This window comes from Crocuta crocuta, unplaced genomic scaffold (assembly GCF_008692635.1).
Source record: "Crocuta crocuta isolate KB4526 unplaced genomic scaffold, BGI_CrCroc_1.0 scaffold786, whole genome shotgun sequence".
In the NCBI taxonomy this organism is placed as follows: Eukaryota; Metazoa; Chordata; class Mammalia; order Carnivora; family Hyaenidae; genus Crocuta; species Crocuta crocuta.
Window position 1 is genome coordinate 92,136 of NW_027528893.1, and position 7,001 is coordinate 99,136.

Genomic DNA, 7,001 nt, shown 5'->3' on the forward strand with positions numbered 1-7,001 from the left:
GTGTTCCTCTTTAACATGAGTAGATTCATTCCTTCAGGAAGGATTGAGGAAGGCGATGGACATGTGGGGCTATGCGCCAAGTGTGGTCCTAGGCGCTGGGGAAGTCAGGAAGCTCACACGGTTGGGAGCCCCCCTCTCATGAACTTCATTCTAGTGAAGCAAGCACACAAATAAATAATGTAAGTTCAAACAGTGCTGAGAGCTGTCAGGAGACAGACAGTGTGGAGCAGTGAGTGCTCTGTTTTAGGTAGGGTGGGAGGGCCATCTCAAGGAGGTGACGTTTGGAGCAGAGGTCTAGCTGACATGCACAAGTACATCACGGGGACATCTGCAGAAGAGGTCCTCAGGAACAGGGAACAGGTGGGAGAGGCTGCATGCAAACCCTCCACCAGTAGGGACAGTGGAGCCGGCGAAGAGCTGAAATGAACACGGGCTGTAGCACGATCAGAGCCTCGCGGACTGTGGTCTGTCGGTGACAGCTCCCCAGCAGAGGAAGGGTAGAGCCAGGTGCCAGGTTTAGGAGCTGGAGGAAGGGATCAGCACCAGCTCGTATCCCATTCATCTGCTTCTCCGCACAACAGTTTTTGGAAATACTTTCTATGCTCACTGTTCTCAAGTTCCCCCTTCGCATTTGCTCTTGAAGCCACTCTGATCTGGCTTTCCTCCTCACTGCTGCCTTTGGCTGCCTTATCAAGGTCACCAACAGGCTCCCTGTTGCCTAGCCCCATGGCATTCTCAGTCCTCATCTGTACAGGATTTCACGCTCAGGACACATTTCTTACCCCACTGGCTGCTCTTTCCCAGTTTTCCTTGGTCTTCACTTATTCCTCCTCATCTGACCACTTACCAGTGAGGTGATTCAGGGGACTGTCCTTGAGCTTCTCTTCTTCTCCGACTGTATTCATTCTCCTGATGACCTCATCCTGGTTCATGACTCAAATGCTATTTGTGGGCTGGTGATTCCAAACTTACAGCCCTTGCATGAACCCTTCTTCTGAACTCAAGACGGTATATCTAATTGTCTACTCAGATGTCTAATGGACACCCCAAATGTAACATGCCCCAAAGCTCACTATTGACCTTTTCCCCCAAACCAGCTGCTCTTATGGTCTCTCGATCAGTGTGAATGATGGCTCTATCCTTACAGTCATTCAGGTCAAGAACTTTTGAGGTCCTGTTTGCTCCCATCTGTTCCTTATATCTAATCTGTTAGAGAATCTTACTGGCTCTATCATTACAACATTTCTGTGATCTGACCACTTCTCCCTGCCTCTACCGCCATCACTCTAGGTCCAAACCATTGCTACATTAACATAATTGCCTCTTGCAGTTCTACCTGCTTCCCTCCTCACTAGGGAGACCCCTTTCCGAGTAAGTCTGATGATACCATTGCTGCGTACGGCACTGTCCCGCGGCTTCTCATATCTTTCACCATGAAAACCCAAGATGCTGCGTGTCTTCCTGCACCGCCCACCATCACCCACTTCTGCACCCTCCTCTCTTACATCTCTGTCCTTTGTTCACACATGTCCAGCAATACTGGCCTGCTTGCTGGTTCTAGAGCATGCCAGGCATGGCGCTTGCTGTTTCCTGTCCCTCACTTATCCTCACACTGACATCCTTCTCTTCAGGCTCCTGCTGTGAGGGCTCTCCTGACTACTCCATTTAAAATAAACCACATCTGGGGTGCCTGGGTGGCTCAGTCAGTTAAGCGTCCGACTTTGGCTCAGGTCATGATCTCACGGTTCGTGGGTTCGAGCCCCGTGTCGGGCTCTGTGCTGACAGCTCAGAGCCTGGAGCCTGCTTCGGATTCTGTGCCTCCCTCTCTCTCTGACCCTCCCCTGTTAATGCTCTCTCTCTCTCTCAGAAATAAATAAATTAAAAAAAAACCCACATCCCTTCCCCTAGCACTCCATAAACCTCTTTCTTGCCCTATTTTTTTACATAGTATTTCTAACATGCTTTATATTCTGGGTATGTGTTTATTTTGCTCATTGTCTGCCTCTTGCTCTGGGATGACAGCTTTAGGAGGGTGGGGATATTCCCCTGTTTTCTTCAGTGCTGTGCCCCTACTATCTAGAAGAAGGCCTCATGGGAAGCTCTCAATAAGTAGCAGTTGAATGAAAAAGCAGTAAGGCATAAAGTGAAACCATTATGTCCGCAGAGAGAATGGAATATACAAAGGCATAGAGGTGAGTAGAAGTGAACTCAGGAGAGCTGGGCCCAGACCTGCTGCTGACCTCTGCTGTGATCTGTGTGCCTCTTTCCTCTCTCTAAACTGCGTCATCTTTTGCAAAGCCAGTTGGACTCGCTGACCGTGAAGGCCCCTCCAGCATCAGCTCTCTCAGACCTGGATCCTTTGGTGCCAGGAGGTGGCTCTGGAGTGACTGGGGCTAGAGGCTCCTGGGAGAAACACCAGGAACCAGGGCACAGCGGAGAGAGGAGGGCAAGGCTGAAGTCCAGCAAGCAAGAACTTGCCTATAAGGAGAAGCCTTGGACCTGACTTTCTTCCCCAAAGCCCTCTGACCTCTCTCCACTTCCTGCCCCCATCCAACACCAAACAAGCTTTCTAGTAAAACCTGAGTGGCAGGAAAATAACACTCCTGCAGTTTCCATCCAGCCTGTCTATGCTTTGCAGCTCTCTGGTCTTCCTCTGTGGCAGCCCCGGGCTCGTCCTGAGGACACAGCAGGACCCCCGTATGTATCTATCACATTTGGTGGGCATCTCTGTCTTCAGTGGTAGAGAAAGAGATTGGCCTGGGAGCGGAGGCTCCCTGCTAGATGCATTTGCTGGCTGTGGACCACTGGTCAGTTGCTGCACGGCTCTGCGCCTCAGTCCCTCATCTGTACATGCAGAGGATTAAATTAGACAGGGGATGAGGAGAATTTAGCACGATATCTCATAAACGGCAGGTTTTGTAGGTTTGTTTCCTTTGCACGCTCCCCAGGGGGATCTCGCAGTCGTGGTCTGTTCTCACTTGCATCCACGCACAAGCCAGGTAGCTGAGTACTCACATGGCATTGCACTGAGGGGTGCCCACGTCTCAGTTTCTCCATCAGATGGGATTTTTCTGAGAGCAGAAGCAGGGGCCTCCCTCTATATCTAGGGCTTCCTGAAGTCAGCAGTATCTCCCTGTGCAGCTGGCAAGGAAGGGTGGCAGGCCAAGGCCCACACCAGTACACTGGCCCTAGTGGGGCCCTGGGGGCCAGCACATGCCCTGACTCACACTGGGGCCTGGTTTGCTGGACATAGTTGAGTGGGAAGGCACATTTCAGGGAAGGGAGACTAGGCACCGTTTTATAGTCGGGACCACGCCAACCCATCTGGAGGCCCCGGGCATTTTGGACAGCTTCCTGATAAACTGTCCCCAAACAGAGAATAGATGAGGTTAGAAAGGGGCCATGCTGGGGCAGCTTGGAGCTCAGTGGGACCCAAGAGAGGCAGGGAGATGCAGGCACTAACTCCTCCTGGTGAAAGCCTCTCCTCCAGGACCAAATATGCTGCCAGATCACCCTGATCACACACACCTGCACACACTCACTCACACACACTTGTATACACACATGTGTGTGCACGCATATACCACAGGTATCTGAGTGGCCCCTACAACTCCTTGCAGAAGTAATTTTAAAACTAATTACTCCTCTCAGGAGCCAGCTGACACAGGGTCAGGTGTCCGGTCCTCCCCAATGAGCTGGGGGGGAAGAGGGCTGGAGAGTGTAAAGCCAGGAGGTCGGCCAAGTACAGGGCCATCATTTGATTTGTCTGACCACTGTCAGGCCTTCTCGGAGGCTGCGCAGCTGGACTTGGTCCCTCGGTCCCCTTTTGTTCTGCACCTGCCTCTGTCTCTGCTCTGTGATATTCCTCACTATTCACTCCACCCACGGTCTCGTCACTCTTCCAGCCTGACTTCCACCAGGTGTGTCCTTCCCAGCGCTGCCATCAGATCCTGCACACGGCCTGGTGAAGCCTTGCCCTGAGCCATCTTTGTCACCTGCATTCTGTGTGACTGGTAGAGACCCTGGCACCAATCCCTGCCTGTCCGTGCACTCAACTGTCACTCGATTCCTTTTTTCGTCCACATCAAATTTAGACCCAAACGGCTGCCTCTCTCCTGCCCACACAGGCCCGAGGCCCCTACAGGAGCTATCGAGCCGTAAGAATACGATCCCACTTGGATTCCTCGGTGAGCCCAGCGTAAGGGAACACAACTGGTCCACGTGGGGACTCATGTGCACAAGAGAGACCATCTCGTGGGCTGAGCTGAAGCACCACCTGAGGCCCAGGAGCAGACTGACCAGAAGGAGGAGCAAATGGAAAATCAGGAGACCAGACTTCTGCCTCCACCCTGCTGCCCCACACTGTGGGCCTTTGGGGCTTCAGGCTTCTCTTCTCACTGGCACAATGAGAAAGTTAAGTCTGTTGGCTTTGGAATAACTTGTACCCTTAAAACTCTATATTTTGGCAGGTAACACACTGACTTCCATCAGCAAATATGGCTGTGACACCCAACAGTAAAACAGCCATAAGACAGCTTGAGTGCAGTCTACGTGCTAACCACACGTATTACCTCACCAAATCCTCACAGAAACAGAAGGAGGCATTTGTATCCCCATTTTATAGAGAAGGAAACTAAGGGCCATTGAGTTGCCATAGAGTTAACATGACATGTCCAGATAACAAGAGGTACAGTGAGATCCAAACCTGTGCCTATCTTACTCCAAAGCCAGTGCCCATCCTTGAAAAGTAACACTCCTCCAGGTTGGATTAGGCTAAAGTATACACCAGCACCAGCCACGAAGTAGAGCTTTCTGTTCCCAAGTGCATTTTGGCTGAATCTGAGCCAGAGAAGACTGGCCCTTCTTCCAGAAAACCCAGAACTGACCATGATGGGCTCAGTCAGTAGATGGCTGACTAACAGAGCTGGAAGATGTCTGAAGTTATGTAATGAAATCTGTCACCACGGTCAGATGCTCAGGCATCTGGGAGGCAGGCTGGTAGGGAATGGAGCCCACTACAAGGAGATCAGCATCATGTGAGTTCAAGCCTCGCTCAGTCACAGACCTTCTAGAGGCCCTTGGGCAGCTCATGTCTCCTCTACAGACTGCAATGCCCACCTGTCACAAGAGGGGTCTGGCGCCCTTGCATCCACCTGGCTGTTTTAGGAAGCTCCTATGCACCAGGCACTAGATGAGGCCTTCCCCATGCATTAAGTCCCCTCCAGTTCAGGAATGATGCTGCCAAAATTCTGATGCCAAAATTCAACCACAAAGAATGTGATTTCCCAAACAGTGAGCCCCAGGGGCAGGACACCCTGCCCGCTGGAGGGGAGGGCACTGAGCGTCTCTGCTTCTCCACTACTGACAACCTTCCATGCCTTTGCTCTTCTTGCTGTTCCAAGAGCAGAGACATACACTGCCTTCCACAGTAATTAGCACTGGGCCCTGAAAGTGGAACCAGCAATCCCACAGGCCAAGGAAGGGAAGCCAGAGGAAGACAAACAGAGACAAATGGGGCACATCCCATCAACTAATCCAGAAGCTCTGGGGAAGAAGAATTAGCCTCTTGGCCCTTTATTGGTCTCATCTCTCTTCCTTGCCTTATTCTCCTAGAGCAGCAGATGGGCACAAGAGGTGAATGAGGAGTGGAGGTCAGGTTCAGGAGGCTGTGAAGGAGGACAGTAAGGATTCAGGGCAGTGCAGGTTGCAGATTGAGCGATGATGTCAATGGCAGTGACCTTGGCAAAGGAGGAAGCCTATGAGGAGGAAAGACAACTTAGCAGCCTCGGAGAGCGGGGGCGTTGCCTCACCAAGGAACGGCCTGGGCGTGGCCACCCAAAATGGGAACAAGGGGCCTCCTGGGCAAGTCACCTTCCTTGGACCATCTGCCACCAGCCCATGCTGCCAGGTTACTAAGAGCTATCTTTGACATCCTGCCCCCAGGGCAGTGAAATGCTGTGACCTATGCTCCTTCCCCCTATAGCTAAGCAACAGTTCAAATGAGTTGTCTCACTCAGGGAGAGAGAGAACCCAGCCAGTTTCTGCCTCTGCAAGAGAAATCTCCAGAGCCTCCCTGAGTTGGGGAAGAGCTGGGGTCAAGTCCTCTGCATGTGTCATGGGATATGAGCTCATACTCATTACCCTGGGCGGGGGCTGAACAGTTACCCAGACTCATCAACTGCACCCGTGGCCTATGAGGTCACTCACACAGACACTGAGAGGATCTCCTCCACATACATGAATGTCTGTCCCCTAAACGGCAAACCTGAGGGCAGAGCATGGGGCCTCTGAGCCCCTAACAGGCTGGGGTTTCTCCAACCCCTCCCCTGCACACACATACTCCCTCAGTTCTCCACTCCACCCTTCTCCCCACACCCTAGCTTTGCCCAGTGGCCAAAGGTTCACACACACTGTCCTCCCCCCCAAAGCTCTCATTATGCTGTGAATCAGAGGGCGGGAGGCAGATCTGGCAGATAAGAGCCCCTTAAGAAACCCATAAGACCGGTGTGACTTCCTTGAGCAGGGTCTGCTGCCCTGGGACTGACTGTGAAGGGCTGGGGAGAGGCAGATTCCTCCCATGTGAGGTCAGCATCCAAGTGCAAGCCAGGAGTGCCCATGTGAAGATACCTGGTTAGCTCTTCACTGGGGAAGGGGGGGTTAGAGGGCATGAAGAGGGCTTTCCTTGCCCCAGAAGATACCGTAGTTCCTGCGCTATAGGGGAGGCAGTGTGAGGCCTGGGTGGTATCAGGGAACAGAGAGCATGAGCAGAGGGTGGGATTCCAGGGTCAGGGGACCCTCCCTCCACCTGTCTTCCCAGACTGAGCTCTAGGAGCATGGCAAAATTAGCACTACAAATAGATCTTTCTGTGGCTGGAGGGAGATGCCTGTCAGGAAACCACTGGGAATCAAGACACTGCTCACAATTAGCCCCAGAAATGAGTATTTGCTTTCATATTATTCTAATATTTCCTTTTGATTATGTTGTAAAGAAGAGAGTTTAA